Genomic DNA, 23,986 nt, shown 5'->3' with positions numbered 1-23,986 from the left:
AGCGTCGTTAAAACTAGTCACTATTGCTTTCACTTAAGGTTGGGCGATTCCTCCTTCTGTGACTCAATAGCTGCTAGTACGGACTTGCTCTCCAAGTACTGTCGAGTATATGTTGGGAGACCCCACTAGGTTATCATCCTATATCCTTAAAAATCAGTGTCTACCGCCTTGCAAATGGTAATGTACCCAACATGGCATTCAGGAAGATTGACTACCATATGGAAGGTCCTTGGTTTTCATATGATTGCCAAGGTGTATATGCAGTTTAACGAGTTGTTTGGTAAACCTTTTGCCTAGTTCTCCAGAGTAGTCACTTTCGTTCCTTTTTGAAATCCTTAAAAGAAAAGGTCCATCTGAGCACTTGTCCTTCCAGACTCATTAAATATTCGAAGGCGACTACAGCCATCTTTTCGTCCTTTTCTCGACCCTCTAAAGATGAAAAGGTCAAGTTCTGTTCCTGTGTCTTAAAATTTACTCGGCCACATTCACATTTACCTTCTTAGATCTTGTTTGCATTTTACTTTGAGTAGGGTTAATTTCCTTACTCGTTAGTTCTCCCTAGGGTTTTAGAGTTAAATCATCCTGGCGAAATCACCGATCTCGTCACCCATTCCAAGTGACCAAGGATCTCCATATTCTATCACTTCTGAGATACCGGTTGTTAGTGATACTCTTCCTGTTATTCCGATTATCCAACCGCTTAAATTTCACACTCCAGAGGACGAGTCTTATGATATTCATTGGAACCCCATTTGGGAGCCTTCTGAAGAAGACTTTCCCGTTACTCCTCATTATGTTTCGGTCCCGTTGTCTTCCTCTGACATGGATGAGACGAACCTCGTCTCTGGTGAAGAAACCTTTATGGCAGGAGGTGAAATCCCTATATCTATGAAAACTTCACCCTTCCATGTCACCTCTCTTGGTACCTTGTTGCCTTTATGCTATAATGCTTTGGCGGATATCATGGGTTCTAGATCTCCCCTTACAAGTTCCATGTGGTCTCGTACAGTCACTCCGACTTCGAAGCCTTTTATGCCCCAGATTCACAATGTGACTTTCACATCTGTTCTGACTATTCCAACCATTTGTGTGGCTTCTTCAACCCCTATTGTCAGTGCCATCACTACATCTTCAGTGGTGACTACTGCTGCTGGACTTTCAGCTGGTCCTACAAATAGTGGTCGTCGGCATCTACATCTGGAGAGGTTAATCCTACCCTGAATACCCCACCTTCTTCTGGTTCCATTCCAGTAGGGGGGGCATATGATCAATATTTCCAAGCTCTTCTGAATCCAGATCCACAAAATCTATTTCATTATTATGATTCTCGAGGAACTCATATTTGTCACCCTGAACCTATGCCACCTCAACCTATGGTTAAGGTCTTGGTTTTGTTATCTGTTGCTTGGGGTACCACCACTTATCATGGTGGCCAAGCACAGCCTTCGAATGTCCAAGGACCACCCTATCAAGGTTAGTCGTCATACGGGAAACTGCCTCACAGACAGCCGTATTGTGGTCAACCTTATCCAGGGCAACCTATCGGCCAACAAGGACAACCCTTCTAGGGACAACCTTTGGCCTTCAGTGGTTCATCTTTTACATACTTCGGGAAACCTTATGGTAACCCGGGACAACCTTACATGCAACAAGGCCAACCCAGTATCCAACAAGGCTACCCTTCTGGGCAAGTTGGTCAGCCTAACGTTCAGCAAGGCCAACTGACTGTCCAGCCTAGTCAACCTTCTGGACAAATTGGTCAGCCTCAGATCTAACAAGGCCAACCGATTGTCTAGTCTGCTCAACCATCTGGTCAGTCTGGGCAACCCCCGATTGTCCAAGGTCAACCCAACGCCCAACAAGCTCAACCTTCTGGGAAAATGCATCAACCTCAACCTCAACCAGGTCAACCTTCTAGCTAGATGGCTCGGTCTCAGTTCTCCCAAGGACATCAATCTGGGCCTGCTCAACTGAGCACTCAAACACTCGTTTCTTCTCAAGCTCCACTTGGCTTTCAGCCCCAACCTCGGCTCCAAACCTAGTCCAGCCTTCAAACTCAAGTTGGGCCCCAAACCCAACCTGTGCAGCAAATACAGCCTGGCCCCTAGGCTTAGTTTGGAGCCCAGTCACCTTATGTTTTCTAGCAGCCCCAAGGGCAAACTAATTTGCCCCATACCAAAATTATCAACAACCACAGGTTAACCCTTATCAAAATTTTTAGCAACCATATGTCACTCCTGTGAGTCAAGTTGGTAATCAGTGGAATGCAGGGGGTCAAATCTAGGGTCAACCGTCTAGTTACAGCTATAACCCCTATGGATAAAATCCCTACGGACAAAACCCTTACGGGCCAAATCCATCTGGAAAAAATCAATGGGGGCAACTGGGAACTGGATGGAATTCTAGTGCTATTTATTACCTGTGGCCTCAGATGCCCTTCAACCCTCAATTACCCTTTTTGGTGACATTGGAATTACCAGATGTGTCCAAACTAACCAAAGATCCTATCCTTCATAGCCCGTATTGGCAACTGCTTCTAACTAAGATTCCCGGTGATTGTCCCAAATTCGACGGTAAGGCTAGAGAGGATCCCCAAGCTCATGTCATGACTTATCATCTATGGTGTTCATCGAATTCATGGCTTGATGATTCAATCCGGCTTCGTCTATTCCAATGGACTCTCATTGGCTCTGCCGCAAAATGGTATATTGAGTTATCTCGTGGAACTTTTCAGGACTTTAACTCACTGGCTATGGCATTTTTAACTCACTTTCAGTTGCTGATTCGATATGAAATGGGCACAAACCTCCTAACATCTTTGAAACAGAACATGGTTATGCATATCTCTAATCACATCCATGAATGGAGATGTCGTCATCATTTGATTAAGTTCTGGATCCCTGACTAGCTTCTGACCGAGTGGTTCACAACTTCATTCTTCAGTCCGATAGCCCGGGACATTGCTAGGGGGCATGTGTAACTGAAGAGCAGGCCATTGCATGTGATCAGTACCTTGACTTGGTTTACTCCTAGTCTGCTACGTTATATGATTATTTGCCAGACACTCCATGACCCGGAACTTCCCAAGCTTCGTCAACGCCATCTATTGATGGTGTCATAGGCTCCGTTAACGCGTCCTCTCGAAAAGCCCCTGCCACCCCTGCGAAGCAAAAATCTAATGCTCCAAATGAAAATGCTTCCCAATCTTCATCCAATTCTAGTAAAACTTCCAAGGTTAACGACGTTTAGTCCACCGCAGCAGATAAATCCTCGAAAGGTAAGAGGAAGGGAAAAGGAAATAACAAGGTCGATCAACCGAAGCAAGATCCCCCTAAGCCTCTTGGTGAGGATGGTGCCAAGCGCAAACCTAAGTATCCTTGTGTTATTTGCGATGAGGATCACTATACTAAAGACTACCCAAGATGGTCTAAAGTTAGTCATTTGTTAAAAGGTGCCCCTGGGACTCCTGTTGTGTTCAAAGAGCCTTTTCCCTCGCAGCAGACTCAAATGGTGGTTGATCCATCTCAATCCTCTTCCCCATTTGGCTCTCAATTTTTTATGGCTGGGACAATTCCCATCCATATCAGTACAAGGTTAAAAGAGTATCCTTCGCCCGCCAAGAAGGAAACTGAGGTTCCCTCTAGTGCTCCTCCATCCAGTTTGAGTCTGCTCCATATCGAGCGACCTAGTACTGAGTTGGTCATTTGACCTCCTCCTCAAGGAGTGCTCCGGAAGTCTTCTTACAACCCCAATGCTCATGTTGCTTAGCATTATAGCATCATTGAGGACTTAGCCCAAGCTCCTTCGACTATGTCCGTGTTAGAGGCCCTCCAAAGATGTCCCTCCCAGAGGAAGTCATCGCTATCCGCCATCGGTGGCATTGACCCGGCTGACTCATATTTGATCAATTTTGACCTTGAAAATCATGTATCAAGACTGCCTCACCAAATAGCCTTCCTTATTCAAGTCATCATCAATTCTAAGACTATTCATCGTACTATTATTGATGAAGGCACTTCTACTTGCATCATGTTTGTTGCTTGTTGGAAGGCTATTGGTTCTCCAACCCTGAGCTAGTCTCCCAATACCTTGGAAGCCTTCAATGGGAGAGATTCTTGTCCTTACAATATACTCCCACGTCTGCCTATTACTCTGGAAGGGAAGACAGTTGAAGTTGAGGTCGAAGTTGTTGATGCCAATTTGAATTACAACCTCCTTTTAGGACGAAGTTGGACCTATGCCATGTGAGTCATGGCCTCATCTCTATTTCGTGTCCTTCATTTTCCCCATCAAGGGAAGATTGTCACAGTAGACCAGCTGTCCTTCTTCACCTCCTCTTCTTCCGATGGCAACGTGCCTTTCATGGAGCATACCTCCGTTCCGTATGAGATTGTGGGTGCTAGAATTTTTAAAGAACCTGCCCTCATGGGTGTTTTTTCACACCCACCTCCAAACATTGCTCCTATCAATATGATTTTTGTTCATTCTAATCCGTGGGTTCTTCCTCCCGTTGATCGAATAGAATCTGGGGGTGATGTCATGCCATTGAGTCCTGCCGAGCTCAACTACGTCAAAATGTTTCTCCATCGGCTTCATTTTTTGAACCTACTCCGTCGAGTAGGGCTCTCGACTCATACGTCCAATCCCTTTGGCTTGGAGATGGCACTTATTCGGACCCCTTATAGGAAATCTTTTCTTCTAATAAAGTGAAGATGCGTGTGCCCCTTGCTCCTTTGCACCCTGTCATTATCATCGGCCCTTTTGCCAAATGGGGCATTGATTATATGACCTGTAAACCTCACTTGGCCAGGGAGCATGGGTATATCATTGTTGCTATTGATAATTTCACGAAATGGGCCAAGGTGATGCCTACACTATCTAATGTTGGTAATGCAGCAACACAATTTTTATTTAATCATGTCATTTCACATTTCGGAGTCCCTCAGGCCATCGTTACTGATCACGGTTCCCAGTTCCGTAATCATATGATGACTGAGTTAACAACCCAGCTAGGCTTGTGGCATGATAATTTGACGCCGTATTATCCTCAAGCCAATGGCCAAGTAGAAGCTGTCAACAAAGTTTTGGTCACGATGCTTCAATGCACCATTGGCATGCGTAAGTCCAACTAGCATCTGAAGTTGTTTTCTACCTTATGGGCCTACCGAACTTCCATGAAAGATGCCACTGGATTCACCCCGTTCCAATTAGTTTACGATATGGAGGCCACTCTTCCAATTGAGTGTGAAATCTGTTCACTTAAATTAGCCGTCGAATTGCTCCCGAACACTACTCCGGTATAAGAACATCTTCTTTACCTAGAATGGTTAGATGAGACCCGTCGACTAGCCTCTTTAGTCATTGAAGCGCATAAGAAGAGAGTGAAAAATCACTTCGACTAAACTATTAATCCTTGTTCTTTTGTTGAAGGAGACTTAGTCCTGCTCTATGATCAAGTGAATGATAAGCTAGGGGCAGGCAAATTCGAGCCTATGTGGAATGGTCCCTACATTGTGAAACGTGTTTTACAGAAAGGGGCTGATGAGATGATTGATTACGAAGGGAATCTTCAAGATAAGCCCCGAAATAGGTTTTATTTGAAAAATATTATGCATGAATCTCGTGCATCTAATTTGTGTGTTTTCAGCATGTGCATTTTCAGTGTGTGTTTGCTTGTATGGCTTGGTGTGTAGGCATAATCGCCACTTATTGTGTTTTTTTTACTTCTTCTACAGATGTCTACTACACCTTACATTGATTTCACTGATGGTGCCTGCCATAGTACCCAGAATATTTCCTCTACGGCATGGGTGATCTACGATCGTCACAGTGAGTTAGTAGACCTTCAGGGCATTTTTTTGGGTTGCACCGCAAACAATGTTGTTGAATACAACATTGTTATTGAGTTACTAACTGAGGCAGTTAACCTCAATATTCGTGCATTGGTTGTGAACCTAGATTCTCAACTTGTTGTCCACAAACTCAACGGGCGTTATTACATCAGAGATCATTGGATTTTAAGGTTGTATTTATGTGTTAAATTATTGGAAAGAAGTTTTTATTTTATTACATATCGACACATTCCAAGGAGATTAAACACATTAACTGATGCATTAGCAAATCATGTATTAGACAGACATTTACACAACATGTAATCAAACATTGTATAGAAGTATTTGAACACAATAATGAACCATAAGATAGCATGTATATATATATATATATATATATATATATATATATATATATATATGTCATGTGGTGCACCGAGGGGCTAAAAAAATAAGTGTATATGTCAAAGAATAGAGTCTACGTACATCCGAGACACATGTCTCTCAAAAAATCAGCAGAACGTAAAACCTAGGCATCTACTACGGTGGGTTATTCTCTTTGTAGCAAACCACTACTTGTGCAACTCAGCTAAAAAGTCTATGCACCCTAGGTATCACTCCTACTGTATGTATCTGATACTCTATGGGGACCTCTTCGATCCCCCTGTAATCTGGGATCCCCTCTGTCAGGCCCTCAAGATTATGGGCTACGGTCTCCACTGAATTTCCAGCTAGAGGAACCAAGGCCAGCTCTCTAATGCCTTGTGGATCCCTTCGTGCCTCCGAAGCTAGTCCCACAGGCCTCTCTGGTCCCACATCTGCAAGTAACATAAGATACATCATTAAGACATATGCATGATAAAATCCCAAAAAACATCATAAAAAACAAAATACAAAAATAGTGTGATCAAGTGCTTTACCTCCATCATCCCACTGCTCGCTAGCAAGAAGCATCATGTTGGGGTCCCCATGAAAATCCATACCTACGTATGGCCAATCCTTGACAAAGATCGTCTGGTGATCTAGCTACTCTTGGAATAGCGTCCCCCATGACACTGGTCAACTGCCACCCCCTTGCGGCATGACATGTGCCCAGTGAGTGATCCGGGTCTCTCGCGGTCTAGGTATGTCTAAGTCCATGTCCTATAACTAAAGTTATGACACTTGCTCTAGCATGAGTGGGATTAGAATAGAACTGTAACCGAACTGCTTCACCTCCTTGTGATGGCACTTGGTGAGCTACCTCTTCATGTTACTGGCCACTGCTTCAGCCCAGTGGTACATGGTCGGGTTAAGGCAATCAAGAGCCAACCGAAGGTGGGTCTTTGTTGCCTCGTGTTGGGCTTCAGAGCCCGCTGCTCTCGTCATCATAAATAAAACCGAGTGGAGAATCAGATCTTCTACTGTTGGGATCTGCAATTTCCCGCTAGATTTTGATTTGCGTGCCCCTGGGCACACCCGTGCTATCAACATGTCCAGTGACTCACCGGTGACTTGTTGGCCCTCTAAGATCGACCTCTCACCACGACGGGACAATCCAATAAGGAAATATCTATCTGTAGCATCGAACTCAATGTCTTTTCCCCGGACGATGAAATTCCCATCCGTCGGGTTCCAAGAGCGAATTAGCAACTCTAACAAATCAAGTTGTGCCCGAAGATGTGAAGTGAGGAAAAATTTTAATAATCCACATTCGAGAAAAGCTCTTTGGCACCTGGGATCATTGAACACTTGTTCGTCCTTGATATCGTGAGTTATTTCTTGCCATACAAATGCCATGTTTCCCTGCATCAAAGAAAAAATGGATTAGAACTCTTTCCATAAGTTTAAATCCAAAAATTATATAAAAAAATCAACATTACGGCACCGTCGCGGCTATTTTCCAAACAGCGGTGATGACTCGAGCTTAATAGTTCATTTTTTCCCATGATAGTCACTAGAGTACATTTGTCTCTCGTGACGATCCTAGTGGTGGTACATGTTACCATGCTCGGTCATTGCTTACCCGAGCGGATCTTCCACGATGACTGAGAGGTGGACTCGTATTTGAAAATCCATCTAAAACCACCTATCTAACACCAAATTGGATGAAAAAACTACTAAAATGTAGCGCAAGGAGGAATTTACTTATTTGGAGAAAGTTTCAGGCAAAACTGTGGACCATTGATGTCAGAATCGACTTTGAAAGTCCACTCAAGTTTTTGCTCCAAAATGCCAAAGGTAAAAATGCACAATGTAAATGTAAAAAATAGAGTTACCACACCCCCCTTTTATAGTGTTTTTTTGGAAAAATTAGAAATTACACTTTAGGGTGTGGTTCTTTTCATTTATATTGGGTTTTTAATTAGGGTTTTTTGGGTTTTGACCTGATTTCCACATATATAATCTATTTATGTTGAATGGATCTTATGGTGTAATGTTTTGTGCATAGATAGAGATGGCTGGCCCATATCATGATCTGTATACACTTAGTCCGTATTTTTTGCAAAGTCCTCTTTAAGCTCTTTTCCGACTTAAAATATGAAAAGATCTCCAAGTTATTCCTTTTGACTCATTAAACAAAATAAGAGGCAGTCTATTTTGAGTTCTTTTCCGACCATATAGATGTGAAAAGATTGCTGGACTATTGTCGTTTCAGGTTACTTATTGGTTACGAAACAATGTGTCTTTGATCGCTTTTCTACTCTTTTGGATCGAGGTCACTAATTACAAAAAGTACCCTTGATTGTAATGGTCAAGCGGTTCTCTCGAGTATTATTTTATACTTTTTCGGGCTCGAGGGACACAAATCTACGAAAAAGGACCCCCTTGGAGTTTTCTTTTCCGTGTCTTTTTCAAACTCTGTAAACATGAAAAATACTCCAAGTTTTACCTATGTTGGACTCGTTAAACCTTGACAACATTGGACTCATCACCATGACGAGACTCAAGCTTCTCCTCCCTAGGGCTCGTTAAACTATTACTAGGTTGGATTCGACCAAAGGTCGAACTTATATTACAAGCATATGCTATCCACTTCAAACTTGTTTTCAAGAACAATTGGGGTACTCGCCAGCAATGGTGGGGGAAAATTTGGAAGTCATCATTGGTTATTTGCGGTAGCTAGTCACTATTAAACATCGACACTTTTGCTTCTTGTTAGGTTGGGATATCCACACATCGTCATTTGGCCTTCCATTGTTTTGGGTTGCCATTTTTCCTCATTCCATCCATGTTGCCTCAATCAAGCCTCTGATCCCTTGGTACCAAAATGCTGCCACATTCTGGAGTCGTGTCGCAGATATGTTCAAGAGTATAATCCTTCTACAATTCACACCCTTACCTCCTCTGATATTTTTTTTCACCATCTACCACTTGTTCCTTATCTTGTGTCGTTGATGGGGAAAACATCATGGCCCTCCTGCGACGGATCGTCTCTTGTTGACTCCAACTCATTATCCAGGATACTGATCTAGATATCTCCTTCGGTACCTTGGAACTTGCATGCTTCAATGGCAAGTTATTCATGCCTAACGACAGACTTTCCTCATTGGTCTTCGATTGGTTGATTCCACGGGTGTTCGACTTCAGCTCATTTTTCACACTTAGTGGATTGTACTGGAAAGTACCTTGAGAGCCATTGACATTATTGGTGGTTTCTCTCGTGCTTGTTAACGGCTTACATCATTGACCAGTAATCAAGCGACTTTCTATCATGTTCAACTCAGCACATCTATTCACATGCTAGAATTTGTACTATGATCGGTTGGGTTTCAAGACCCCAAACTAAGATTAGATATGTTCGGGCTGTGTGGATTGGTTTGTGATTACATATATGACTCTTTGATGGATGGATGCGACCATACCTTTGTCATTATTATGGTCTTATCAACTGGGTGGCTGCATCCATACCACAGACCAAGTTTCATATGTCTTCTAGATGGCTGCGCCCATGCCTAGACTATATGTATTTCGCTATTATAGATATCAATTGTACTTGTGCCTGCAGGATCTTCAAGGTGGTTCTAGTTTAGACAGTTTCATAAAGCATTTCACCCCACTTGCTCTCTCGAGCTTCATGCTTTAGGGGGCATCTGTTACACAGTAATTTGTCATTGTCCTCATCTCAGTCCTTCTGCTATGTCATGTGTCAAATAAACATGTTCATATATTCCCACTGATGTAAGAACATTAGGCAAATTCTCTCTACTGCTGACAATTTACCCTCATTTCCCTAAGTTTCTGCCTTGTCCAAAGTAAAACCTTAATATATGCGACGTTCCTATGTGCATAACGGTTTCATCGTGACTCCATCGCAGGAGTACATCAGTTTCAAGCGATAGTTGGATTTCTAGACCCGGCGCGAGGTTACAAGTTGTATATAGCGATGATGGGTTTGCATGCATTACCTCCTAGCAATGTCATCGTGAAGAATTAGTTTACAGCCCGCAATGATCCAAATTGGGTGAATTCGTTTCAACAGTCAGCCTTTTGGATGTCTCTAGACCTAGTTGTTGGTATGGTAGTTCTGTCATTTGTGCTACCTTCCTTAAGGATGACCTCATCCTCTCACATTTCATGGAGACTCATTCTCCTATTAAAGCACTCACCTTTTCTATGATCTACTAGTTCTTTTGGTTGGGCAGTGCTGCTAGTGCTTTTGAGTTTGATAGATAACTGGTGTGGGTGTGACAAGTGTGGGATTGTTGATACCTTGTGAAAGGTTGTGGAGTGCCCTTAACTTTGTATTAAAGCTAATGAGTGAGAGAGAGACATTGTATGTTGGGAGATTCATCATTGAAGAGTGAATGCTTGAGAAACATACTGGCTGGATCCTCTGAGAAGCCTCAAGACTTGGTTGTAAGCTTGCTCTTGATTCATTATTAATACAATCAATGATGATTTCCTATGTCTTGTATGTAATTTACTTAATAGCTCATGACTTCTTGACTTTGTGAGTAAATAGATCATTTTTGTTCTCGGTTACATGCTTTGTTGTTTTCTTGTGTTGTTTCAGGTTGATTGCTCATTAAGGAGAAGGAAAAAAAAGCTGGAATAGCACAACGGAACTTCATCAACCACCGGTTTGAGGTAGGCCTCCAATGATGACTGTTTAAGGAAAATAATTGTTGATTTGTCTTTGTTGTGACTAGACCCACTCTAGGGCTAGAGGGCTTTCCTCTATCTGCAAAGGGAACACTTTCCTGCATCACAAGCCCTGATCGTCGATCTCTGATTAAATAAGATCAGTGATTGGAGGGCAATCAGGTGAGAGTAACTATATATATATATATATATATATATATATATATATATATATATCGACGATATAATGCAATCGACAGGATTGTTATCATCGATCAGGACACCGGGCCAATATGTGAGGGGGATGCCAATGCGATCAACCAACACCAAAATCGATGATCAAAGATCAGCAATCAGCAATCCCTAATTAATAGGATTGTTACACCCCCGATGTGCTGATTGCGAGCTTGGGCTCAAGCCCGATAAGAACATAGGTCTTATTTAATGTTTTTTTGAAGTCCGAGGCTTGAAGATTTTGCCAAATTTTAGTGTTTTCTTGAGGTTTTTGGTATTTATCTATTCAACGATAAAGAGGCTATTTATAAGGGTTGGTTGTGCCCATCGATCCTTTTACTCCATCAGCCTCTATTTTGAACCAAGACAACCCCAATTTAAGTGGGATTTGTTTGAAAGACCCATTATAAAAGCCTGGTGGTTGAAAAATCACAGGGAGAGGAATTTGCAGCATGTTGTTTCATTTGGCAGGAGGCTGATAGTGCACTTCATCTGTTTTGGACAAGTTGTAGATGTTTTTAGCCCCTTTCAATGCCACGGACGCATTGGTGCTGCCCACTTCTCCATCTGAGGTCTCCATTTCACAGCCATCTTTCAGAATGGAGGTATAAGCCTCTTGTATGCAGTTGATGATTGTAATTCTCTTCTTTTCATGTCATTTAATATAAAGGCCTCTGCATTGTTTGAGCTAGGCCCAGAGACATTGTCTGAATTGGACGAACTCTGTTATCATGTCTTGGTCTCTTCTTTTTGTGCCTTTTATGTGCTTTCTTCTTCTTTTCTTGTGTGCATATTGAATTTCGGTGTTAAGCTGCAATTTTACATGTGATTCTTTTCATACATCTATAAGTGAAAGTATCCTGGATTAAGTGGTATCAGAGCAGGGATTTTTAGATGTTAATTGCATGTTTGTATGCTAAAGACTTCAAAGAGGCAAAGGGGAACTAGAACCTTTCGATCCTAAACCAGGGCATGCACCTTGAAGGAGAAACATGGCAGAAGATGAAGCTCATCTTGAGGAGGAGTGTAATTTCAGAAATACCTTCTATTTAAAGGCAGAGAATACCAGTCAGCTGGTTTTAAGGCTACAGAAAGCAGAAGAGAGGAACCCAGAAAGACAAGGTTCAACAAATGGGAATGGTGTAGAAGAACCCCCTCCTTCTCCTTCTGGGAGTGAAGGTTCTCCTTCCTCTCACCGCCATAATCATAGAAATTCAAAGGATGCATCTAAGAAACCCTTCTTTAAATTAGATGTCAAATTTGATCTTCCTATGTTTAATGGTGAAAGTAACATAGCGAAGCTTGATAATTGGATTACGCAGACGAAGGTCTACTGCAGGATTCAACAAATTGTGGAGGATGAGGCAAAGATCCAGCTGGCCTCTCTATGGCTGAGAAGCACCGCTCTCGTTTGGTGGGAGAGAAAATTGTAGAGCAATAAGAATGTGGGTAAACTATTTTCCTCATTGCCTGATTTTATTTCCGTGTTAAAGAAACTGTTTTGTCCCTTAGGATACAAGAAAAAATCTTTGATGAATTGGTAGTATTTATGGCAAGGAAAAGGGCAGGATGTTTAGAGTTTTACAGAAGAATTTGGAACGCAAGCACTGAATCTTGGTATTGCACTTAATACACCAGAAGTTGTAACTAAGTATATTGGCTCTTTGCATAGTTATATTAGGCATTCATTGTTGTTGTTTGAACCAACCACTATTGATTTGACCAGTGTAAATGAAATTCATATTGAGAACAACGGAAGAAAAATGAAAGAGATGATCAGTCCAGAAAGCCATTGTTCACACCTCCCAATGGCAAATCCAAAGCGAAATGGAAAGGGAAAGAGAATAAAACAGTAGCAGCCAAAGAAGGAGAGCGACCTTATTACAATCACTACAAGAAGGAAGGCCACGATGATGATCACTATTGGAAGAAGCACCCAGAAAAGCATCCAAAGAAGTATGGAGGAAAAGGGAAGCAAAAGACAGTGGCAGTGGTGCCGCAAGACCTTAGATCAGATTCGGAAGATGAAGCACTGATCACAGTAGAAGGAACAAAAGGTACTCTTACACCTCATGTTAGTTCCGAATTGCATGAAGACACCAGTTCTATAAATGAGTTTCTTTCGAATGACTGAAAAAGAATTGAACTGTTTCATATCAGATTTGTTGTAAATCATACTAAAGTTGAAACTCTATTTGATACTGGGTCCCAAGAAAACTTAATTGCAGAATCCCTGCTAAAGAAACTTGGCTTAGAGAAAAAACCACACATGAAACCTTACCTACTGGGATGGATACATGATAAAGCAAAACTAAATGTAACCCAACAGTATAAAGTCAAATTTGTGATCGCTTCTAAGCTCATAGATGAAGTAGATTTGGATGTAATACCATTGGATATCTGTGGCATGGTGTTAGGGAGCCCATACCTATATGATATAAAGGCAGTCTTTTTCCATAATGAAAAAAAATATCAAATCACCAAAGATGGGGTAGAATATATAGTAAGGGCTCATCAACATAAAAATAATGCCAGCCTTGTAAGCACTAGACAAATTAAAACACTGGTGAATTCCAGTAAAGGATGCATGCTTATGGTTGTAAGGGAAAAAGAGGCAGAATTCACTAATGCTTTCTAGGGCTGTAATCAGGAACATAAACAAGAATTAGATGAATTGATTTCTAATTATGATGAGTTGTTTCAGGAACCGAAGGGATTACCTCCAAAGAGGGAAATCCAACATGAAATCTAGCTACAGCATGATTCTCCTTTGCCAAATATTGGCATGTACATGATGTTGACTGTTGAGATAGAGGAAATCAAGCGACAAGCGCAGGAATCGCTGGACCAAGGGGTCTTCAGGCCAAGCACCTTCCCATGTGGTTCGCTGATTTTTTTAGTGCCAAAGAAAGACAACACCTGGAGGATGTGCATGGATTACTGCGCACTCAACAAGATCACGGTGAAAAATCACTATCCCTTTCCATGCATAGATGATTTATTAGTCCAATTAAAGAGTGTTGTTCATTTCACAAAGTTCTATTTGCGTAGGGGCTATCACCAGGTCATAATTGCGGAGCAGGAGGTGTGGAAAACCACCTTCAAGAAGAAGCAGGGGTTTTTCGAATGGATAGTGATGCCATTCAGACTTTGCAACACTCCAGCCACTTTTATGAGGGTTATGAATGATATATTTCAGGCTTTCATTGATGATTTTGTTCTTGTGTATTTAGATGATATACTTGTCTTTAGTAAGAGTTGGGTTGATCATGTGTGTCATGTAAAGAAAGTGCTTGATGTACAAAAAAAAGAAAAAATCTTTGTAAAATTGTCAAAGTGTGAGTTCGGGAAAACCTCTTTGAGTTACCTAGGTCATACTGTTGGTTGTGGTTAGTTAAAGATTAATCCCTCTAAAGTTTAAGCAATTCTAAATTGGCCTAAGCCTACTAGTGTAACCGAGGTCCGTAGCTTTCTAGATGCAGTCCAGTATTGGAGGAGATTTATTACTAATTTCTTTGTTATTACAGCACCTTTGCACACATTGACAAGTGTGAAACAGGTCTTCCAATGGGGAGGAAGACAGCAAAAGTCCTTCGGAACATTGAAGGAAAAGATCAGCACTGCACCAGCCTTAGCCTTACCTGATCTCCAACAGCCATTTGAGATCGAAACTGATGCCATTGGTTATGCCATGGGAGTTGTACTGATGTAGCAAAAGAAGCCAATTTGTTACCATTCTGAGAATTTTTCTCAAGCTTTTATAAACTATCCCACTTATGACAAGGAGCTTTATGCCTTGGTGGAGAGTGTGAAAAAGTGGAAACACTACCTAATCGGCAAGGAAACCATCATCCATATAGATCATTAGCCCTTGCAGTACCTTCAGTCACAAATCAAGTTGTAGAAATCTCGTCATTTTAGGTGGATCGGGTTTCTTCAACACTTTCATCTGGTAATAAAGTATAAGAATGGCACTAGCAATAAAGTGGACGATATGCTATTTCGCCTTCCTATTTCTGCTTCTATTATTTTGCATAATGCTTCATTATCTTTTGAGAGTTATGCTGAACAATGTTCTAACGATGATGACTTTAAGGAGGTTTATGCAAAACTAACCCATGGTTCATAGGTGGACAATTATCACTTGCAGGGGAAATTGTTGTATCACCTTGGTAAATTGTGTATTCCCATAGGGGAAAGAGTACATGTAATTCGAGAGGCCCACACTTCTCTTGTGTCTGTACACTTTAGTGTCGAAAGCACTTTATGTCATGTAAAAATAATTTTTTTTGCCTCATATGAAAAACATTGTGACTCGCTATGTAAAGGGTTGTGTGATGTGTTTTGTTTCAAAGCCCTCTAATAGAAAACTTTGGCTCTACACACGACTCGTTATTCCAAGTCGTCCATGGGAAACTGTGTCAATGGACTTTGTAGGAGGTTTGCCTTTGTCTAGGAAGGGTCACGACTATTTTTATGTTGTCGTTGACCGTTTTAGTAAGATGTGTATTCTTATGCCTTGTAAAAAGTAGATTGCTACAGAGCAGACTGCTTCTCTTTTCTTACAGCATGTTTGGGCCCACTTTGGATTACCCGCATCAATTGTGTCAAATTGGGACTCTCGCTTTCTTAAAGTGTTTTGGACCAGCTTGTGGAGGGTGATGGACACCAAATTGAAAATAAGCATGGCATTTCACCTGCAGACTGATAGACGGATAGAGGTTGTAAACCGTGTTGTGGTACACATATTATGGGGCTATTGTGGGAAACATCCCAAGTTGTGGGATGAGCATCTTCCCTATCTACAACATTCCTACAACTGAGTAGTGCATTCATCTACGCAACATTCACCATTTGAGACATGTTTTGGTTACCTACCAAAGGACCCTTTTGATATGGTATTTGGAAGGGAAGATGGCTCCAGTGGATGTAATGATAGGGGCAAAGCTCAACATTTCATTCAATGCATCCAATTGATTCACCAAGCAGTGGAAGAGTAGTTGGAGAAGAGTCAAGCCCGTTACAAGGATCGACATGACAAACACTGAGTCGACCATCAATTCTAAGTGGGTGACAAAGTGTGGTTCCACATCAGCAAAGACAAGATGAAGGGATAAGGAAAGAAGTTGCAACCAATCCGTTATGGACCATTCACCATTTTGGAGAAGATTGGGAACAATGCCTTTTGTCTTGACTTGCCGGTATATATGCAGATGTACTTAGTAGTGAATGTGGAGAACCTAAAGCTGTATGAACCACCTTTTATCATGGACAATGATGAGGTGGCCATAATTCCTACAGTCGATGATTTTGCACCATAATATATCGATGAGTTGCTTGAAGACATCATCCTCGACAGAAGAACCAGGACTTCATGGTGAGGAGATGTAGAATACCTTCGAGTTGGTTTCAAGGGAATGCACCCTAAAAAGGCCAGATGGCTGGAGAAAGAGAAAGTGAGGGAACAATTCCCTCACTTGCCAATTGACTAATAAAAAGCTTTTGGCAATCCAAAAGCTCCTCAATGGGGAGGATTGATCCAGGTGAATCTTTTGATTCAATGGCATGGAAAAACTCAAAAATCAAAGTGCTCATAATGAAGCCAACTCAAGACCAGAGCGTAAATCTCGTCATCTTGATTCCAATGGTGTGAATAGTAATTCAATCCCAGTCCAAATGGTGAAGTTATCACGAAAAGAAGGTTGCTTTTTGCTTAAGAAAATGAGGGATTTTCCTTTAAAAATGGGGTTTTAAGCCTTAAAAGGCAAAATTGCAATCAGAGGATCCAAGAATGCGGACTTAAGAAAAGTGCAATGGAACCACCAATCTCCGATCTCTGATTAAATCGAATCGGTGATCGGAGGGCAATCGGGTCGACATATGTGTGTGTGTGTGTATCAGCGATATAAAGCGATTGGAGATAAAGCAATCAGTGGGATTGTTATCGATGATCAGGACACCAGGCTGATATGTGAGGGGATGTCGATGCGATCGGCTGACGCCAATATCAATGATAAATGATCGATGTTTGGCAATCCTCGATCAACAGGACTGTTACACCCCCCATATGCCGGTTGTAATCTCAGGCTTGGACCTGATAAGAACATAGGTCTAATTTAATGTTTGTTTGACGTTGGGGCTTGAATATTTTAGTGTTTTCATGGAGTTTTTAGTATTTATCTCTTGAACGATAAATAGGCTATTTTCAAGGGTCGGTTGTGCCTGCCGATCCTTCTATTCCACCGGCCTCTATTTTGAACCAAGATAACCCAAATTTAAGCGGTATTTGTCCAAAAGACCCATTATAAAATCCCGATGGTTGGAAAAGCACGGGGAGAGGAATTTACAGCACACTGTTTCGTTTGGCAGGAGGCTGATAGTGCACTTCGTCTGTTTTGGACAAGTTGTAGATGTTTTTAGCCCCTTTCAACGCCATGGACGCATTGGTGCTAGCCACTTCTCCATCCGAGGTCTCCATTTCACAACCATCTTTCATAATGGTGGTATAAGCCTCTTGTATGTAGCTGATGATTGTAATTCTCTTCTTTTCATGCCATTTAATATAAAGGCCTCCCCATTGTTCAAGCTAGGCCTAGAGACATAGTCCAAATTGGACAAACTCCATTATCAAGTCTTGGTGTCTTCGTTTTGTGCCTTTTATGTGCTTTCCTCTTCTTTTCTTTTGTACATATTAAATTTCGGTGTTAAGATGCAATTTTACATGTGATTCTTTTCATACATCTATAAGCGAAAGTATCCTGGATCAAGCCTACACCTTCCTTGAATGTCTGCTAGCTTCGCGATCCATTCATACAACTCAGCGGGGAAGGACACAAAGAAAATTTGGTGGATTTTTGTATATAAGTAGCGCTCCAACTACTGTTCCTTTGATACTCAGGGATTTTTGTTTTCCTGCGCCGCGAACTCGTGAACCCTCTTGTCCAACCACCCTTCAATTTCTTTCTTTATTGGATTCCAATGGCACGACATCAGAAATCCCTTATGCAGATCCCAGTCCGAGCAATGGAACTATTTGTTGGCTTGATTGGGGCCTGACCCAGGTTCGGAGGTGATTTAGCCAAACAAATCCCAGTACTACTGGCCCTTTTGGCAACAGTCCACAGAGCGCAGACTGAGGTCTCACCCGAAGTAGTATGGGAGGGTGCTAGAACCAGGTTTCCGCACCCTAGGGATGTCTGATGGTATCAAGTGGTCCATGGTTTGACCCTACGCACATGTTACTACGTGCGTCTATTAGTCCTTCGCAACCCGTGATGCTACCTTCACACAACCCTACTTGAGGTGCGATCCGTATTATTACCCAAGTTCCTTACTATTAACCTGTTATTAGTCAGTTACTTAGATTATCTGTGTAAGTTTAGAGATAATTAACAGTATATCCAGCATTCATATAAGGGTGCGCGATAAACAAAATATTATAAATGAATAGAACATAATACAAAAGCAGATACATAGAAATTGGATTCAACTTCTCTTTATTATTCCTTATTCAAGGTTACAGACCCGACATCACCCTGTGCACTTAGCTACAGGGGTCCACGCACTTAGCTGCGGAATCTACCAGGCCTCTATGCACTTAGCTGCAGAACCTCTTCCTACTACTACAACCCGATACACTTAGACTCTTACTCTATGCTTGAACCATTTGTACTCATATACTTCTCCTTCGCTTCTCTTTCTCCCTTTACAACTTCGAGCCTCACTCTATTTATACAATCCCATGGTCTGCGGACCATGGGTAGGCTGATATGACATTACATTACATTACAAAACATAGGGTGGACAACCCTATGACTCAACCTATACTTCGCGCTCCACGCTCACAATTCGCGGAGTCTTACAATACATTTGACCCAAAACTTTGGCTTCGAGCCCTAAAACATATTGTGGGGGGATCCAATGCCCAACACCTAGTAATATACCGAGGAAAAGGGTCACAAGTTACCTTAGGATGAAGAGAAGGTCCTTGAAAAAAATGGGGGTTAATGAAAAATAATAACAAGCCTGGAGAAAACCTCATTAAATACATGAGTGAAAAAATATTATAATATGAATAGTATAAATAAGGATCTACACAATGCATCACATAAAGGTTGGATATTAAAAAAAATAGACTGAAGGATAATTGGTTAAATTTTTTACAACCAACGATGAAGTTAGGAGGGATAATTACCTCAAGTGAATGAATCTAGAGATTAATATAAATAACTCCCAAAAATATAATCACACACTCCAAACTTTCATACAAAAAGGAAATAAATGAGTATTGGAAAAACTTAGAGGAATGATCTAAAATGATCAAGGAGTGATATCGTGGATCCAAAATATGCTCAAAGTTCTAGAAAATGCTCGAAAATCAAAGTTGTCAAATGATTTTGAAACCATATTCATTGCATACATGTCATTTTTCTAAATCCAACATAACTTGAATGTGAAAAATTTTACTTTGTTTGAAGAAGTTATGCAAAGTCAGACAAAAGGTCAAAGGTCAAATGGTCAAAGTCAACACTCAGGGTTACGGAAGTCAACAATCAACTCAAGGTTCTGGTAGTAAAATTTCCAGGTTCACGATTCCAACCAAAACGTGGTGCTTCCATAGCTTAACAAGTTTTGTTGCATGGTTGGTTGATTTTGGACCAATCTGGAGGTGACATGTGGCCTTATCAGAGGGTGACACATGGCCTCTTAGGATAGGTCAAAAAAATTGTTTTACATACCAACGCACTAAACGAGATTCGATCCTGCGACCTCTTAGAAACAAATTTGATTCTTTACCATTGAAATATGCATGTACCTTGTCAACCAAAACTCTGTTGCAAATATTTGAAGGGATGTGGATTTGTTTTAAATGACAAAAAAAAAATTTGTGGAGGCCCACCATTATTGGCGGTCCCCGTCATACCTCTGCCTTTGTTATAGTTAACCTCCGCTCTACCAATCTTATCCACCTCCACCAATGCAATATTGGATAAGGCTTATTAATGTAACAACGTTATATGTTGTGCTTGGGGGTCACAGTTATAACCATAAGCTTCGAAAAAATTAGTATATGCCAAATTTAATACAACGACGTCTGTTGAATCAAAACAAATTGCGCTAAATGAGGATCAAAAACCCAAAATCTGCTGATATAATATGGGCACTCAACCATTGGACCACAAGCTCTTTTAATTTTTAATTTAGAGTGTCAAGTTCTTTTAAGTGCAACAGATAGTGTTTTTGGCTTATTTTAGCCATTTGGAGACCGTTTTGAGCACAAAAAGAGACGATATGGAGGTTTTGAGGCCTCCTGGATGCACTTCTATCTTTAGTTTGATGAGATGGAGCTTAGTTTTTTATTTACAATCATTTTAGAATTTTAATAAAGAGCCCCCTGACTAAATACCGGGCCTTGAGACATAGGCTTGAAGATAGCCAAACTCCATTATCAACGTATTGGTATTTTTTTCTGTTGTGGTTTGTTTATTTTGTTACAGAATTCCTTTCAAGTTTCCTATGTATTTTAAATTGATCTATTTTTAACGGTGATTTTAAATACATGCAAACACTTCAAAAAAATTAATGAACCAATATCAACTTCAATCAAGATTTATATGAATTGGTATGAGAGCAAGTTATTGATAGTTTGTTCTAAATGTGCATGATCACTAGGAGCAAGTCGAGACGTGGTGAAGGATAACTTGTTGAAGGAGATATAAAAGTTGGCTCATGAAGAAGGATAACTCTAGGAGAAGATATTTCTAGAGGAGGAAGAGGTGATCATCCTTTCGGATCTGATGCAAGCTTTGTGGATGCTTTTATGATCTTGTGATCCATGGCCAAGGAAATGTATGATGAGTTCCAAAAGGTGAAAGAGAAAGATAAAGCCAAAGATGAGGAAGCTGCGGCATCACATTCTAAAAAGCCTAAATATGAAGGACCATCTTATTCAGGTAAAAATATAGAAATTGGTGATGATAAGAAAGATCCCATTTCTTCTCTTTTTGGTGGTCAACCTGAATCATCTTCTCCAAAATCTTTTCCTAAATTGGATGTGAAATTCAACTTACCCATGTATAATGGTGAAGTCAATGCTAAGAAAATTTATAACTAGATTAGACAGATGGAGGTGTATTATAGTGTGCAACATATTTTTGATGATGTTGTCAAGATTCGATTGGTGTTGCTTCATCTAGAAGGCACCACTCTGATATGGTGGAAGAGTAAGTTACAACGTGAGACTAAGCAGACTGGTGATATTTTTCAATCATGGTGCGATTTTTTTTTTCTGCACTTAGAAAGTAATTCTACCTATTGGTATATAAGGAGAAAGCCTTAATAGAATGACAAAGTCTTAAATTTAAGAAAGGGCAATAGGTGCAGGAATACACAGATGAATTTTTCAAGAAGGCATTAATGCTTGATATTCCCTTACATACACAAGAAACTCTAATAAAATACATAGGAGGATTACCTATATTTGTAATATTGTATTCATGTTTAGTCCTACTAACCTGGATGAATTACCTGAATATATTCGTAATATTCTATTCATGTTTAGTCCTACTAACCTGGATGAAGTAGTTGTTCAAGCAACTTACATTGAAACAAGAAAATCTTTAGTTGGTGTATCATTGAAATCACCGTCCATAAAAGAGGGAAAAGCCAAGGGAAAAGCCAAGAGGACAAATTCCATTACAATGGAAGAGGCGAAGCTCTCTTGCAAGAATTGCAAGAAGGAAGGGCATGATGAAGAACATTGTTGCCAACCACACCCTGACGAATGAACAAAGTGATTTAAATGAATGAAGGGTAACAAAAATGTTGTAGCAGCAATAATGCAAAGAGATTTGGGTTTAGAATCAGGTGATGAGGCACAAATTGCAATAGCTTTGGCAGGTAAACCTGATGATGGTAATGATTCTGATAGTTCATGTGATATAGAAAAATGAAAATTGTTTCATAAAAGGTTCATTATGAAGCATACAAATATCGACACTTTTTTAGATAGTGGGTCTCAAGCTAATCTAATAACTAAGAAAGTGGTTAAGTAGTTGGGATTAAAAAATAAAAAGCATCGTAGACCTTATAAACTAAATGGGATGAGAAAAGCCCATAAATTGCTAGTAACTAAGCAATGTATTTTACAATTTGCAATTATGTCTCAATTTATGGATAAGGTCATATGTGATGTAGTGCCACTAGATCCATGTGGAATGGTCTTAGGAAACCCTTATTTATATGATTGAAAGGAAATTTTCTACAGAGAAGATAATCAATATCATTTGTTTAAAAGAGGAATTGAATATATTGTGCATTTTCATCCTATAAAGGCAACACAATATTTTCAAACAATGGAATATTTAAAGAGGGAAAATTATGCAAGTAAAACTATGTTTGTACCATCATTGACACTTAAGCATAAAAGAATTAAAACAAATCAAAAAAATGTACTTAAGGAATCTGAAATTTTACAACAAGTATCATTGCGTGATAAGTTGAGTTATGTTCCAGTTATGAAGAGTTAGCATGATATAAGTTCATATTTGTCAGAATGTTCAGTGTTGTTATTCAACTTGCTTCATTTTAGCAGTGAATGGATTATAACAAAAAACATGGATGTAGATATGGATGTAAAATGGAATAGTGTCGTTTGCAATTTTTATGTTGTATCGATGATTGCGTGGATGAGTAACATGTACAGAATCAAAACAGATTGGCCCAAATATACCAAACAGGTGGAGAGACATTTTCCTCACCTTTAAACAATATAGACAAATGTTTGGAGGTCGAAGAGGTCTTAGTGGGGAGGAATGATCAGGAATGATCCAAAATGATCAAGGAGTGATTTGGAAGATCTAAAATATGCTGAAAGTTTCAGAAAATGCTTGAAAATAAAAGTTTTCAAATTATTTTGAAACTAGCTTCATTGTGTATATTTCGCCATTCTGAATCCAATGGAACTTGAACGGGCGAAACCTGACTTCGTATGAAAAACTTATGCAAATTCAAAGTTCAGGTTCAAATAAGACAAAAATTAAAAGGTCATTTGGTAAAAGTAAATGATCAGGGTTCCGGAAGTCAATAGTTAACTCAGGGTTCTGGTGGTCAAAGTTCTAGGCTCACGGTTCCAACTAACACATGGTGCTTCCATAGATTTACAAGTTTCAATGCCTGGTTTGTTGATTTTGGACCAATCTTGAGGTAACATGTGGACCTATAAGAGGGTGACATGTGGCCTCAAAGTACGGGTCAAAAGTTTATTTAATGGATTGATAGACTATATAGGATTCAATCCCATGGCCTCTTGGAAACAAATATGATGCTTTACCATTGAGCATGTACTTTGTTAACCAAACCTCTGCCGTGAATATTTGAAGGGATGTGGATTTGTTTTAAATGGAAAAAAATGGCGGAAGCCCACCATTATTGGATACCCACTCCATACCTCCACCTTTGCTATAGTTAACATCTTCTCTACCAATCTTATCCACCTCTGCCAATGCACTATTGGATAATGTTTATTAATGTCATAACATTATATGGTGTGGTTAGGGGTCACAGTTTTCACCATAACCTTCAAAAAATTTAATATATTCCAAATTTAATACAATGACCTTTGCCAAATGAAAAAAAATCATGCTTAGTGAGGATCGAACACCCTAACTCTAATAATATAACATGGGTACTCAACCATTGAGCCACAAGCTTTTTTGTTGTTTAATTTATAGTGGCAAGTTCTTTTAAGTGCGAGAAATAATGTTTTTGGCTTATTTTGGCCATTTGGAGTCCGTTTTGAGAAAGGAAAGAATCAATACAGGGGTTTTGAGGCCTTATTAATGCACTGGTGGAATTAG

The sequence above is a fragment of the Pinus tabuliformis genome, chromosome X (genome assembly GCF_031772625.1).
Source record: "Pinus tabuliformis cultivar Carrire ecotype Pingquan chromosome X, CPIR1, whole genome shotgun sequence".
Lineage (NCBI taxonomy): Eukaryota > Viridiplantae > Streptophyta > Pinopsida > Pinales > Pinaceae > Pinus > Pinus tabuliformis.
The sequence above is the reverse complement of the archived record's forward strand: the minus strand, read 5'-3'. Positions refer to the sequence as shown.